The sequence below is a fragment of the Rhinoderma darwinii genome, chromosome 10 (genome assembly GCF_050947455.1).
Source record: "Rhinoderma darwinii isolate aRhiDar2 chromosome 10, aRhiDar2.hap1, whole genome shotgun sequence".
In the NCBI taxonomy this organism is placed as follows: domain Eukaryota; kingdom Metazoa; phylum Chordata; class Amphibia; order Anura; family Rhinodermatidae; genus Rhinoderma; species Rhinoderma darwinii.
In genome coordinates this window covers 67,902,002-67,918,635 of record NC_134696.1, presented here as the reverse complement: position 1 = coordinate 67,918,635, position 16,634 = coordinate 67,902,002, and the positions used below count along the sequence as shown (strand labels likewise).

Here is a 16,634-nt window from a genome sequence, read left to right as displayed (position 1 = left end):
GACTTTTTTATTTTTTTTGTGACTCGTAGCAGGTTTTTACTAAAAATTCAATTTCTTTAGAAATTCCAGTAATTTTTCATCTGAGCAAAGTAGTGTTTATAGCACCCCTGGATATCCTCATCTGACTAGTCACCTCAGGTTAACAGCGGTATCTAATAGTTTATGGCTTCCTTACCTTGGAAGAATTTTTCTTTTGTATTGAGTCAAGTTGTAAATGTATAAAAATATTACCAATAAGACTTTATTTAAAGAGGCTCTGTCACCAGATTTTGCAACCCCTATCTCGTATTGCAGCAGATCGGCGCTGCAATGTAGATAAGAGTAACGTTTTTTTTTTTTTTTAAACGAGCATTTTTGGCCAAGTTATGACCATTTTTATATTTATGCAAATGAGGCTTTCTAAAGTAACTCTGGGCGTGTTTAATGTTTAAGTACAACTGGGCGTGTATTGTGTATGTACATCTGGGCGTTTTTACTTCTTTTACTAGCTGGGCGTTGTGAATAGAAGTGTATGATGCTGACGAATCAGCATCATCCACTTCTCTTCACAACGCCCAGCTTCTGGCAGTGCACAGACACACAGCGTGTTCTCGAGAGATCACGCTGTGACGTCACTCACTTCCTGCCCCAGGTCCTGCATCGTGTCGGCCGAGCGAGGACACATCGGCACCAGAGGCTACATTTGATTCTGCAGCAGCATCGGCGTTTGCAGGTAAGTCGATGTAGCTATATTGAATTTATGGGGTATTGTCAAGAGGAAGATGAGAAACACCCGACCGAACAATGCAGACGAGCTGAAGGCCGCTATCAAAACAACCTGGGCTTCCATACCACCTCAGCAGTGCCACAGGCTGATCGCCTCCATACCACGCCGCATTGATGTAGTAATTCAAGAAAAAGGAGCCCCGACCAAGTATTGAGTGCATATGCTGTACATACTTTTCCAGTATGTCCCTCATGACCGCACCACAGGTTCTTTCCCTCTTGACCTGTATAGTGACAGGAAGACAGAGAGGTTAATAGGCCCGTCCTTCCACCCACTTGCTAGTGTTTTTCCTGTTCCTACAGGGTCAGGTGCAGAGAGAGATCGCTACTGGAAAATTCAGGCAGTGAACTTCTCCTTCTATCCCCCCTATGTGCCTAGGCTAACACGTCTCATATGACAGGTTCCTTAGCTCACCGAACCGAAGCGCTAACCTTTATGAATCCTAGGCTGGATTCTTGTTGCGTGCAGGTTCGAGACTCCCAAGTACGGCTTTGAGCCGAAAAGCCGCGGGGACCGGAAGCTCCATATATTTGGAGCACCAGATGTAACCTTAGCAGCGGCTGCTTCACCAGAACTGACCTCACTGGAAACGCATCACTTGGTTCGCGGCCGCATCTCGGGAATGACGTCTGGCTACTTCCGGTACGTGGCCATCTTGGAAGGCAGGAAAACTGAAAATGCCCGTGTATAAAGGAGCACGCACAGGTATGTGTTGGAGCTAATACCTCTATCGTGTATATTTACAGCTTATATTATATCTTTAGAGTTGGATATTGGATTATATGCTTGGTGCGATGATGGAACTACCTCGTTCTGATGGAATTCCAGATATGTCCCAGGGTCATGTGAGTCTCACCCTTTAGGTTAAGGGGATGAGTCGCCGTGTAAGTAAGGTTTGCTTTATCTGCCTTTGTTTCTGTAGAATAAAGAATCCTCCCAGAGACAAACAGACCTTAAAAAAGTTTAAAAAATGTGCGGCATGTGGGAAGAAATTTCTAGAATCTCATAAGAAACCGTTGTCAGGATTGTATCACAAAACGACTGAAAGAAGAACAATCCACGTTTGTCTTAGCTGAGGGCTATTATCTGTGAGGAAGTGAATCAGTCTGTAGCGTCCCTCGCCCCTCCTCGAGAACTTCCATCGCACTCCCGTGCAAAGAAACCACAGATAGAAGTAGAGGCAAAAATGGTGCCCACCTTCTCAGGGTTCTGACTCTGAACAAGAATCATATTATTTATCGGAAGGTAAATTGGAAGAAGGGGAACAACTGTTACCTTCAGCCTCATCCACGCAGGAGAAGACATTTTACATCTCTTCTGACATGTCTGATACCTTAATCGAGGCAATTAGGGAAACAATGGATATCCCAGAAGAAAACCAACCTCATACCATTCAAGATAAGATGTTCTGGGGCCTTACAGAAAGTAAAACTAAAGTTTTTCTCTGTGAATGAAAATCTCATAAATATTATTATGGCGGAATGGGAGGATTCTGAAAAGAGGCTCTTAGTTTCAAGAGAATTCAAAAACAGACTTATTTTTAATCCTTAAGACACGAAACCTTGGGATCAATTCCCAAAAGTTTACGTCCCATTGGTTAGAGTTGCTAAAAAACCGCAATCCCCTTAGAAGATTCCTCTCAGTTAAAAGATCCCATTGACCGAAAACCAGATTGGCTGCTGAAAAGAGCCTGGGAATCTTCATCCGCATTAATTTCTACAATTGTCGCTTCTAGGTTTGTCGCGAGATCGATGTTTATTTGGTTGAGCCAACTCGAGGCCCATTTAATGATGAAAACTTAATGAGAAGATATATTGGAATTTCTACCTTTACTTAAAATGGCAACAGGTTTTTTGGTAGACTCATCAGCCGAATCGGTCAGATTTGCCACCAGGTATGGGCTCTATTCAAGGCTGCTAGAAGAGCATTGTTGCTCAAGATGTGGTCAGGAAATACGAAATCTAAAAATAAGCTTTCCTCCATTCTCTTCAAAGGATCTTTGATGTTTGGGCCTCTCCTAGACAATGTTGGAAAGCGCAACAGATAGGAAGAAGGGGTTTCCAGAAGAAAAACCCCAAAAGACTCCTCAATTTCGTAAGTTTTGCCAACAACCAAACTACAGAGGTAAATGAAAGTCGGGCCACTGGAGGTCCATCAAAGGTGGAAGAGGTCTGGGATATCTTCTCAACCCCAGCAACTCATTCCAGCCCTCAAAGCAATGATGCCAGAAGTGTAGGAGGAAGACTCCTACACTTTTATACCAGGTGGACCAAAATAACACAGAACCCTTGGGTTGTACAAATTATCAAGGAGGCGTACAAAATAGACTTCTCCTCTCTTCCACCAGAGAATTTTCAACTAGCCACGTACCAATAAAGAAATCTACACCAATTTCTGATCTTGGACGTCCAGAAACTTCTACAACTAAAGGCGATTTGCTCTTGTACCCCACAATGAAACATTCAAGGCCCACTACTCAAAAATCTTCTTGTCAAAAAAAACAAATGGTTCTCACAGGACTATCATCAACCTGAAAATATTGAACAAATGAGTGAAATATCGCAGGTTCAAGATGGAGTCTATCAGATCGACTACTCCACTGATAAACCAAGAAGCATCAATGTGTACGATCGATTTTTAAAAGATGCTTACTATCGCGTCCTTATCCACCCAGCCTACCAAAGATACCTCAGATTTGCGATTCAGGACGGTCCTTCCATTCTTCACTTCCAATCTGTTTGTCTCCCCTTTGGCGTTTCCTTTGCCCCCAGAGTATTTACAATAATTATGGCAGAGATTATGGCGTTTTTAAGGAGTCAAGACATAGTCATCATCCCATACCTAGATTACTTTCTTTTGGTAGCGGATACTCCATTTATACTAAACAACCATCGGTTACAGGTTTTCACCCTACTACAGAAATTGTGCTGGATAATAAACTTGAAAAAGTCAAGTCTTCCTCTCCAAAAACAGAAGGTCTTCCTAGGAGTACTGTTAGACTCCTCCCTCCAACATTCGTTCCTTCTAAGGGAGAAACCATTTAATCTACAGACCCAAAGTGACAATTTTGGGAAAAAGACACCTGTTCCATAAGAGAAGGAATGCGGATGTTAAGTTTGATGACGTCTTGCATACAGTCCATTCCGTGGAGCCAATGCCACTCCCGACCCTTACAGAATCTAATTCTATCTCCGTGGAATCTAAAACAAAATTCCTTGATTTCGGATTCCCGAGACTGTGAAATCATCTCTCCACTAGTGGCTCTGCCGAAACAACATAAACTAAGGGGTCACATGGAAAGCTTCTCCTTATGTGGTAATTACCACAGATGCCAGCAAACCAGGCTGGGGGTCTGTGGTCCAAGACAAACCATTTCAGGGCACATGGCCTCCTCGGATGAAGATTATGTCTTCAAACTACAGAGAACTAAAAGCCGTATGGGAAAACATACATAAAAGCTATGCCCATCATAAAAGGAATGCATGTAAGAGTCCTATCAGACAACACAACTTCAGTATCCTCGCCATCAGGTGGGAACAAGACTTCAACTCGTCTTCAAGCCCTCTCTGCGCAAACATTCAATTGGGCAGAAGAAAATGTTCGGTCTGTTTCCACAGTCCACTTAAAAGGCTCAGGTAACCTATCAGCTGACTTCCTGATCCGGAGGAATATAGATCCAGGGAAAGCTCCCAGGTAGAGGCATTCTTCTCTCTGAATCTCAGAGAGAACCCATTGGGAGTAGATGCGTTGTCCCAACCCTGGGACATGAATCTGGCCTATGCCTTTCCTCCGTTTCCTCTAATTCCAGTGGTGTTCAGAAAAATCCAGGAGGAATTGACAAGTCCTCATCATTCTTCCTTCTTGGCCAAAGAAGCTGGTTTCCAATCCTAAAGTACCTGGCATTGGATGACCCCATCCTGCTCCCAGTCAAAAAGAGCCTTCTCTCCCAAGGTCCCTTACTTTTTCAAGGAGTAGAGACTCTGAAGTTGTCAGCATGGATCCTGAAAGGCAGATCCTGAGCAACCATGGTCTGTCAGACTAGGTAATTTCAACTATTTTAGAGAAAATGTAAAGAAACTTTGTTCCTTTATGGAGATCCAGGACCAGACCCCTTTTTTTCCTAACCTCACGAAAATCCTAGATTTTTTTTCAATTGGGATTCAAAAAAGGGCTTAGCCCTAGTTCCTTAAAACCTTAATGACCAAGCCATTTTTTTAAATTTTGTAGCTCTTTGAATGAGACGATGGAAACTTTTTTTTATTTTTGCGTCGACATAGCTGTATAAGGTCTTGTTTTTTGTGGGACAAGTTGTAATTTTTAATAGCACCATTTTTGGAGTACATAGAATTTGATTTAACTTTTATTAACTTTCTTTGGGGGGGGGGAATAGAAAAAAACGTCAATTTCGCCACACTTTTTTGCATCCTAAATTGACGCAGTTTACCGTGTGGTATAAATAACATAATGACTTTATTCAGCGGGTTGTTGCGATTGCAACAATACCAAATTCATATAGATTTTGTAGACTTTTTACTAATTTGACACAGTGAAAACACTTTTTTATTTTTTTTATTTTTTCAAAATTATTTGTTTTTGTGTCTCCATATTTGAAGAGCCATAACTTTTTTTTTGTTTTTTTTTTTTAATTTCACCGATGCAGTTGTATAAGGACTTTTTTTGCGGGACGACTTGTAGTTTTTATCAGTATCGTTTTGGAGTAGATGCGACTTTTTGATCACTTTTTATCACATTTTTTTTTAACGCAGGATTCAAAGAAAACCGCAATTTTTGCATTGTGTTTTTTATTTTATTTTTTACGACTTTCACCGTGCGGGTTAAATGATGTAATAACTCTATAGTTGGGGTTGTTACGGACTCGGTGATACCAAATATGTGTAACTTTTTAACTTTATTTTTTTTTTTTTGTAATAAAGCCGTTTGTAAGGGGAAAAAAAGTGTTTTCCAATTTTATTTTTTATTCTTTCACTTTTTTACTAGCCCCACTAGGGGACTTCACTATGCGATCCTACGATCACATTTATAATACATTGCAATACTTCTGTATTGCAGTGTATTATGCCTGTCAGTGTAAAGAGACATGACCTAGCAGGCATTCACTACAACCAGACCTGGGGGCCTTTATTAGGCCCCCGGCTGCCATCGGAGACACAGACACTCGGTGATCTAAATCGCCAGGTGCCGGTGGGATGAGAGGGAGCTCCCTCCCTCTCTCCAAAACAACTCCGATGCGACGCTTGCTATTGAGCGCCGCATCTGAAGGTTTAAACGGGTGAGATCGATACGGATATCGAACTCACCCGTTCGGGCAGGGATGCCGTAGTTGACAGCAGGGAGATTTAATGGCTACCTGCTCTGTTTACTTATTCCGATGCAGCGCAATAAAAAGGCCTATGTATTGGAATAAAGCCCGTTAGTGGCCACCGTAAAAACACTATGGGGCGGTCACTAACTGGTTAAAGGTACAAATTTCAGCTCGAATCGATTTATTATTATTTTTTTTTCTTAATTCAATACACTCCCAGCTGAACATAGGTGGATCAGAAGATTCACACAAGCAATTTCTAAATTAAAACCATCCCTAAAGAAATCTGTACCTGCCTGGGATTTGAATGTAGTTCTAGCGGCTCTTTGTGATCCCATCAATGCAATTGATATAACATTTTTAACACTAAAATCTGCGGTTTTAATCGCTATTACATCAGCAAGAAGGGCTGGAGAAATCCAATCTCTTTCTATCATAGAACCCTACCAAAAAAACTCAAGAAAACAAGATCATTCTAAAGCTGGACTTTTTCTTTTATTTCAAAAGTATCTACTGCCTTTCATAGAGACCAAGAAATAATTCTACCTTCCTTTTGTCCAGATCCAAAAGACCAACACAAAAAAGTTCTATTGCTTGGATGTTGGGCGTACGCTACTTCATTACCTTGATAGAACGTCTTATTGGAGATGGGATAAAAATCCATTTCTTATATGGTGGAAAGGAAGCTTCAAAAAGCTCTCTAGCAAGATGGGGGAAAATTACCATGCACCTGAAGGCATAAAAGCTCATTCGAGAGCAGTTTCGGCATCCTGGCCTGAAAGAAGAGAAGAGTCTATGGACCAAATCTGCAGGGCTGCCACTTGGTCGAGCCATCATACATTTTGCAAACATTATAGGCTAAATGTTCTGTTCGATACGGCTTTAAGTTTTGGACGGAAAGTCCTCCAATCCGTAGTCCCGCCCTGAGCATTATCATCTGGTATTGCTCCTGTGGTGCTGTCCTGAGGAACATACTGGAAAGTAGGAATTAGACCTACCGGTAACTGTATTTCCAGGAATCCATCATGACAGCACCCTTACATTCCCTCCCTTTATTGAAATTCTGATTTGTGCAAGGAACATGTCCATTATTATCCCTAGAAATAAAATAGGGTTGCATCCATCCTGGTGTAGTAATAGAAAAACACTGGCAAGTAGGTGGTGGGAGGGGCCTTTTAACCTCCCTGTCTTCCTTTCCCTATAGAGGTCAAGAGGGCAACCTCCTGTAGTGCTGTCATGATGGACTCCCGGAAATACAATTACCGGTAGGTCTAAGTCCTACTTTCAGCAGGCCAACATTTTGGTACTAAAAATAAGTTTTTTTTCTTTGTTTTTTTCAATTGGGCTTATATAATCTAGTTTTCTGAGACCCTAAATTTTGGGTTTTCATGAACTGTTAGCCATAATCATCAAGATTAAAAGAAAAAAATGCTGGAAATAAATCACTGTGTTTAATGAATCGACATAATATATACGAGTTTCACTTTTTAAATTAAATTACTGAAATACATTAACTTTTTGATATAATTCATTGAGAAGGACTAGTATATTGAATGACTTGAAAGTGTAATATTAATAATAATTTTACACCAAGAAACCAACGACCTGTTTATTTTATTGATTTGCTTTCGATAGGCTTGTGTACACTGGCCAATTACCATTAAAATTGTGATATCTTGGTGATAATTGACCAGTGAAAATGAAGAAAAGATCAGCGATTTAAATAATGCAATCTTTGATCATGATCAGTTGTGCCTCTATAAAATCATCATTATCGCCAGCACCACTGGTGTGTGTGTGTGTGTGTGTGTGTGTATATATAGATGATTGTCCTAGTGACTTTTACACTTAGAGAGGGCATTGCTTCCTGGCACGCGGCTTTCGCGAGACCAAGGGAACAACGACATTTGACAAGTTTCCTCCCTGCTGATGTCAGGGATTGTCCTGATGGAAGTGTCCATCAGATGCTCGGGAAAGAAGCTTTTAAAACAACGATTGTTTTTCTGTCATTTTTTAAAAACTCGCTCCATTTAAAGGAGTTTTAACCCCTTCCCGCGCCTTGACGTAACTGCACATCAATGTGTGCAGTAAGTTCGCGCACCTTGACGTGCAGTTACGTCTGTGCTTTGACAGTTAACCGCCGCACGGCACTACACCGCAGCGGCGGTTAACTGTGCAGGGCGTCTGCCCTGCATTCCCCGTTGCCGATCAGCGGCCTATTGCCGCTGATTTCGGCAGTTAACCCCTTAATTGCGGCGTTCGATTTGAACGCCACAATTAAGGTGTTTAGCGCCGATCGGCAGCCCCCATGTGAAATCACGGGGGCTGGCGATCGTACCCATGGCAACCGGACGCCAGACAATGGCTTCCGGGTTGCCATGTACAGAAGCCTATGAGGACCACCCGGAGGGTGGTCGTCGTAGGCTTCCTGTCAGTGTGATTGTCGCGTCACAATGACAGTTGGAATGCATTACACTACGTGTGTAGTGTCATGTATTCCAGCAGCGATCAGAGCTGCAAGTCTGTGTCCCCTAGTGGGACAAGTGAAAAAAGTAAAAAAAAGAATAAAAATGTTTTAAAAAAAGTGTAAAAATAAAAGTTATAAGTGACATAAACATGAACTGCTTTTTTTCCTATAATAAGTCCTTTATTATAGGAAAAAAATGAACACATTTGGTACCACCGCGTTCGTAACGACCCCAACTATAAAACTATAATAATCTTTTTCCCGCACGGTGAACACCGCAAAAAAAATAAATGAAAAACAAAGCGAGAATCACTATTTTTTTGGTCACCACCCCTCACAAAATATACAATAAAAAGTGATCAAAAAGTTGCATGTACGCCAAAATTGTACCGATACAAACTACAACCCGTCCCGCAAAAAACAAGCCCTTACACAGCTTTTTTGACTGAAAAATAAAAAAGTTACGGCTCTCAGAATATGGTGACACAGAAAATAAATTATTTTCTAAATAAGTTATTTTATTGCGCAAACGCTGCAAAACATAAAAAAACCTATATACATATGGTATCACCGTAATCGTACCGACCCGCAGAATAAAATATAACGGTCATTTATAGCCCAGGGTGAACGCTATAAAAAATAAATAAAAATCATTGTCAGAATTGATGGTTTTTGGTCACCTTGCTTGCCGAAAATGGAATAAAAAGTGATCAACAAAATCGCATGTACCCCAAAATGGTACCAATGGAAATTACAGATTGTTCCGCAACAAATAAGCCCTCACACAGCTCCGGTGGTGAAAAAATAAAAAAAGTTCCGGCTCCCAGAATTTGGCGATGCAAAATGTGCAGAGCGTTCCAAAAGCGGATAAGATCGGGCGCCATTTATAATATAAGTGCAACACTGGCCACATATCTGCGGATTATTATTTATTTACCCCATTATTATACCCTCTTATTATGCCCCTGATGTACTCTGCCCAACCTACATTTTCCCCCACATTATAAACTGAAATACCAGCAAAATGCCAGAGCTTCTACCAAGCAAAATCTGCGCTCCAAAAGCCAAATAGCGTCCCTCCCTTCTGAGCCCTACAGTTTGCCCAAACAGCCGTTTATGTCCACCGATATGGCATCGCCATACCCGGGAGAACCCTGTTAATATTTTATTTGTGGTATTTGTGGCACAAACTGGGCACAACATATAGTGCACTAAAATGGCACATCAGTGGAAAATTGTAATTTTCACTTTCCACCATCGGCTTCGCATTAAACCCTTCGCGCACCATGACTTAATAGCATGTCGTGGTGTGGGGGGTGATATATGGAGCGTCTCACGCGCTGAGCCCGCGCCATACGCTGCGGGTGTCAGCTGTGTATTACAGCTGATACCCGGGACTAACGGACAGAAACAGCGATCGCGCTGTCACAGGAGCATGTAAAAATGACAATATACTGCAATACATTAGTATTGCAGTGTATTCTACCAGTGATCTAACGATTGCTGGTTCAGGTCTTCCAGGGGGACTAATAAAATATGTAAAAACAAAAGTAAATAGTTATTATTAGTGGAAAAACTTAAATAAATATTTAAAGTCCAAAAATAAACCCTTTTCACATTTTTTCTCTAAAGTAATGTAAAAAAATACACAAAATTGGTATCGCTGCGTCCGTAAAAGTCCAAGCTATTACAATATACCATTATTGAACTCGCACGGTGAACGCCGTGAAAAATAAAGAATTTTAAATGGCAAAATCTCAGTTTTTTGGTCACCCTGGCTCTACCAAAAAATTTAATAAAAAGTGCTGAAAAAGTCTTATGTACCAATAAAAACTACAGCTCGTGCCGCAAAAAATAAGCCCCCACACCGCTCTATTGACGGAAAAATAAAGACGTTGTGGCTCTCGGAAAGCGGGGAGGAAAAACGAAAAAGCAAAACATGGATCAGTCTGGAAAGGGTTAATTTATTTTCTAATGCAAAAACATTTATGACCACGTGGGGTATTTCCGTACTCGGAAGAAATTGCTTTACAAATGTTTGGGTGCATTTTCTCCTTTATCCTTTGTGAAATTGAAAAAATGCAACATTTTAGTGGAAATAATGTTGATATTAATTTTCACGGCCTAATTCTAATAAATTCTGCAAAAGACGTGCGGGGCCTAAATGCTCACTATACCCCTAGATAGATTCCTTAAGTGGTGTAGTTTCCCAAATGGGGTTACTTTTGGGAGGTTTCCACTGTTTTAGTACCTCAGGGGCTTTGCAAATTCGACATGACACCCAAAAACTATTCCAGCTAAATTTGAGCTCCAAAAGCCAAATGGTGCCCCTTCCCTTCTAAGCCCCGGTTTGGGTCCAAACAGCAGTTTATTACCACATATGGGGTATTTACGTAATCTGGAGAAATTGTTTTACAAATGTTGGGGTGCTTTTTCTCCTTTATTCCTTGTAAAAATTACAAATTTCTAAGTTCTTACAGAAAAAAAAGTCGATTTTTACCTTTACAGACTAATTCCAATGACTTCAGCAAAACAACTGTGGGGTCAAAATGCTAACTTTACCCCTAGAAAAATTCCTTGAGGGGTGTAGTTTCCAAAATGGGGTCACTATTGTGGGGTTTCCACGGTTTTCATCCCTCCAGTGCATTGCAAACGTGACACGGCACTGAAAACTATTCCAGCAAAATCAGAAATCCAAAATCCAAATGGTGTTCCTTCCCTTCTGAGGCCTGCTGTGGGTCCAAACAGCAGTTTATTACCACATATATGGGGTATTGCTATAATCGTAAGAAATTGCTTTACATATGTTGGGGTGTTTTTTCTACTTTATTCCTTGGAAATATTTAAAATTTTAAGTTTTTTCACGAAAAAAGTAGATTTTCATCTTCACATACTAATTAAAATAAATTTAGCAAAAAAACTGTGGGTTTAAAATGCTAACTATACCCATAGATAAATTCCTTGAGGAGTATAGTTTCCAAAATGGGGTCACTTTTGGGGGTCTTACTGTTTTGGTACCACAAGACCTATTCAAACCTGACATGGTGCCTAAAATAGATTCTAAAAAAAGGAGGCCCCAAAATCCACTAGGTGCTCCTTTGCTTCTGAGGCCGGTGTTTCAGTCCATTACCGAACTAGGACCACATGTGGGATATTTCTAAAAACTGCAGAATCTGGGCAATAAATATTGAGTTGCGTTTCTCTGGTAAAACCTTCTGTGGTACAGAAAAAATTTATTACAAATTAATTTTCGAAAAAAAAAATTACATTTGTAAATTTCACCTCTACTTTGCTTTTAATTCCTGTGAAACGCCTAAAGGGTTAAAACACTTTCTGAATGCTGTTTTGAATACTTTGAGGGGTGCAGTTTTCAAAATGGGGTGATTTATGGGGACTTTCTAATATATAAGGCCCTCAAAGCCACTTCAGAACTGAACTGGTCCCTGAAAAAATTAGTTTCTCATCTCATTTACTCTGAAAGCCGATGTAGCGGTGTACAGACTCAATAGAAAGTCTATGTACACGACGCTACATTGGTTTTCCAAAAAAAAAACAGATCAGAAACTGAGTAGCTCAGCGCTCACCCGAGCGCTTCTGCCGCTTCGTTTTAGTGATCGGTGGGGGTCTCCGTGCTCGGACCCCTAGAGATCAAAACTTCTGATGTCACAATGCTTGCATATCCGACATTTACAACAATATATTTGCACCTTATTTTGGACATTTCACTACAAAATAGTGCCTATTCTGCTGTGTGACAAATTTTTATAATTTTAGCCATTAAGAAAATTAAAGGGTTTCTCTCATAAACACATGTATCCCTTGTCTGCGGGATAGGGGATATATGTTTGTTCGCTGGGGGTCTGACTGCTGGGACCCCAGCAATGAGGAGAACGTTCCATGAGCGTAAAGCGCTGATGCGCATGCTCGGCCAGCGCTCCATTCATTTCTATGGCACTTCTCAGTGGTCAGAGCCCCAGCGTTCACACATATATCCCCTATCCTGCAGGAAAATCCCTTAATGGCAGTGGTGTTTGTTGTGACCGATTTTATCAGAGTGAAGATTCAGTCATAAATTTCTTGCAACTTGTGTCAATAAACTAGTTTAGCTTTACCTTCAATATTGGTAAAGATGGGCCCGTGTGACCAGGGCAGTGATACGCATGTACACGTTATCTTATAGAAGAATTGTCATGTCCCTGTCCTACAGCTAATACTTTGTACCTATTGATAGAGTTGTACTTTGTGCACAGGGCCTCAAAGTAATAAACTCAGAAGTAATAAGCTCCTGGATCTAAACATTAACTGTGGGTTTCATTGAGGTCTTTTTAAAATGAAACCATTTCCTCTCCTGGTTTTACAGCAGCAGTTTCCTTTCCTCTTACCTTAACCCTTTCAGTGATTCGCAAGCTACTACTGCTTATATAATAATAATAATAATAATCTTTATTTATATAGCGCCAACATATTACGCAGCACTTTACAATTTAGAGGGAACATGAAACAAACACTATCAGACATTACATAGTGACAAAGTTCATTTACAATTCAAACCTGGGGAGTGAGGACCCTGCTCGCAAGAGCTTACAGTCTATGAGGACATAAGGGAGACACAAAGTGTAACAGTGTTTGTTCTGCACAATAGTCCGGCCATTTTTATACACATGCGGTGGTAACATAAAGCTGCATGAGCCGGTCACCAGCCACTATCCGTGTATGACGGACATGAAGAGAAGGAGTGTGAGGGAATCTTATTCTGATGACTAATCTAAATGGAGGGCCATGGAAAGGAGTCAGATTAGGGAATGTTATAGGCCTGTCTAAATAGATGTGTTTTCAGGGCACGTTTAAAACTGTGGATATTGGGAATTAATCTGATTGTCTGGGGTAGCACATTCCAGAGGACGGGTGCAGCACGAGAGAAATCCTGGAGACGGTAGTGGGAGGTTCGGATTATGGAGGATTTTAATCTAAGGTCGTTGGCAGAACGTAGAGCCCGAGTAGGGTGGTAGACAGAGATGAGGGAGGAGATGTAAGGAGGTGCAGCACTGTGGAGAGCTTTGTGGGTGAGAGTAATAAGTTTGAATTTTATTCGGAAGGGGATGGGCAACCAGTGCAGTGACTGGCACAGATTAGAGGCGTTGGTGTAGCGGTTGGTCATAAAGATGAGCCTGGCTGCTGCATTGAGGATAGATTGGAGAGGGGAGAGTTTAGTGAGGGGAAGACCGACTAGTAATGAGTTACAGTAGTCAAGACGAGAGTGAATCAGAGCAACAATGAGAGTTTTGGCAGTTTCCTCCGTAAGAAAAGAGCGGATTCTGGAGATGTTTTTGAGGTGAAAATGACAGGAGCGTGAAAGTGATTGTATGTGAGGAGTAAAGGAAAGATCTGAGTCAAAAATAACCCCGAGACAGCGGGCGTGCTGCTTAGAAGTTATGATAGTGCCACACACAGAGATGGAGACATCAGGTTTAGGGAGGTTAGTAGATGGTGGGAATACAAGGAGCTCAGTTTTAGAATGATTCAGTTTCAGATAGAGAGAGGACATGATGTTAGAGACAGCGGACAGACAATCACTGGTGTTCTGTATTAGAGCAGGGGTGATGTCACGGGAAGAGGTATATAATTGGGTGTCATCAGCGTAGAGATGGTACTGGAAGCCAAATCTGCTGATGGTTTGTCCAATAGGAGCTGTGTAGAGAGAAAAGAGGAGTGGACCTAGGACTGATCCCTGAGGAACCCCGATATCAAGGGGAAGAGGAGAAGAGGTGGAACCAGCAAATGACACACTGAATGAGCGGTCAGAGAGATAGGAGGAAAACCAAGAGAGAGCCGCGTCCTTGAGGCCAATAGAGTGGAGCATGTTAAGTAGGAGTTTGTGGTCTACAGTGTCAAAGGCTGCAGAGAGATCCAAAAGAATCAGGAGAGAGGATTTACCGTCCGATTTAGCCGCCAAGAGATCATTTGAGACTTTAGTAAGGGCAGTTTCTGTGGAGTGTAGAGTGCGGAAACCAGATTGTAAGGGGTCAAGAATGGAGTTAGCAGAGAGATAGCGGATAAGGCGAGAGTAGACCAAGCGTTCCAGGAGTTTGGAGATGAAGGGCAGATTAGAGACTGGTCGGTAGTTGGCAGCGCTGGATGGGTCAAGTGTTGGTTTTTTCAATAATGGGTTTATAATGGCATGTTTAAAAGCGGAGGGAAAGATACCAGAGGAAAGAGAGAGGTTAAATATTTTAGTGAGGTGACTAGTGACAGCTGGGGAGAGGGACTGGAGGAGGTGTGAGGGGACAGGATCACTAGGGCAGGTAGTAGGACGAGAAGAAGAGAGGAGCCTCGAGACTTCTTCTTCAGTTATTGGGTCAAATGCTGAGAGTGAAGAAGAGGGAGTGCGGGGGGGAAGGGGATCGATGTTACTAGGGGACTGGGAGATAATATCATGCCGGATGTTGTCAATTTTAACTTTAAAATAATTGGCCAGGTCTTCAGCACTGAGATCTGTGATTGGCGTCTGCACTTTAGGACTAAGGAGGGAGTGAAAAGTATCAAAGAGGCGTTTTGGATTATTAGATAGTGTGGAGATGAGAGAAGTGAAGTAGACTTGTTTGGCGCGGTGAAGGGCAGAGTTGTAAGTTTTGAGCATAAATTTGTAATGGAGGAAATCTGCATCCAAATGCGATTTTCTCCACAGTCGTTCAGCACATCTCAAGCACCGGTGAAGAAAGCGGGATTGAGGCGTGTGCCAGGGTTGTCGTCGTCTTTGTCGGGTGGTTCGGAGTGTAGTGGGGGCTGCTTCATCCAATGCATTTTTGAGAGTGTTATTATAAAGTTTGGCAGCCAGATTGGGACAGGAGAGGGAAGAGATAGGGGACAATGAGGACTGTAGACTGTCTATGAGTTTCACAGTGTTAATGGCATGTAGATTTCTGTATGTCTGATACGTAGGGATGACCTGAGGAGGCAGAGAATATTTGATAGTAAAGCAGAGAAGATTGTGGTCAGAAAGCGGGAGAGGAGAGTTAATAAAGTCAGAAACTGAGCAGAGCCGGAAGAAGACCAGGTCAAGTGAATGCCCGTCTTCATGTGTAGGAGAGTTAGTCATTGTAAGAGATCATAGGATGCTTCAGCCTGAATTTCTCATGACTCCACTGTGAAACAATGACTGAACAGTCTGTTACCAAAAGGAATATTCATGTTTTTCATGCTGTTTGTCAAACCTCATGAATTATTCAGGAAGTGCTGGAGCTTTTCTAAAAGTAATGACGCTCCGACACGGCCCCACGTAAGCTCTTGCATCATGTGCGGTTTGTGTACATGAACTCAAGGGGCTGTCACATTGCCTATTCCTTGAGTCCCGAGCAGAGCAATCGGCTTGCTCTTTTCTCGGCACTCCATCACTGCCCCCGACTTCCATATTTGGTCAATTTAGGGGTTTCTTATCGCTGGAGTCCCCGAGCAGAGCATCAGCTGATACTCTGCCTGGGGACTCCAACTTCTGCCGCTTCACTCTCACTGTCAATATATGGACAATGACGTCGGCAGAGCAGCACTGGAGTCCCTGAGCAGAGCATCAGCAGTGACGTGGGCAGAAGTCCTGGAGTCCCCGAGAAACGCATCAGCTGATGCTCTGCTCCAGGACTCCAGTACTGTTGCCGACGTCATTGTCCATATATGGACAGTGACGTGGGCAGAAGTCGTGGAGTCCAAAGGTAGAACATCAGCTGATGCTGGAGTCCCGAGCAAAGCGCTAGCTGATGCTCTGCTCAGGATGTGACAGCCCCTTGCGGTCATGTTCACGAACGTCACATGAAGCAAGAGCTTAGTCACGTGGGGCGTCATCACTTTTAGAAAAGCTCCAGCACTTCCTGAATAATTCATGAGGTGTGAACTGCACCATTTATCAGTTTTTTGTTTTTTTTTTAAATTAAAGTATACTAGTTAGTTACTTAGTTTCACATAAATATACTATTGCAATGTAATTTTTGGTCCCCGGATAACCCCCCTAAAGTTTTGATAAAAATTTTGGTTTCTAGTTTTTTCAAGAAAAATACATTTTGAACAAATTAAGAACTGTATTATATTGC

At 41.8% G+C, this 16,634-nt stretch overlaps 1 protein-coding gene across 7 annotated transcripts in view; it reads left to right on the top strand.

Moving 5' to 3' along the window:
- EPN1 (epsin 1) overlaps positions 1 to 16,634 on the top strand; it is a 185,161-nt gene that overhangs the window by 35,732 nt on the left and 132,795 nt on the right. The gene's annotated exons all lie outside the window — the stretch shown is intronic.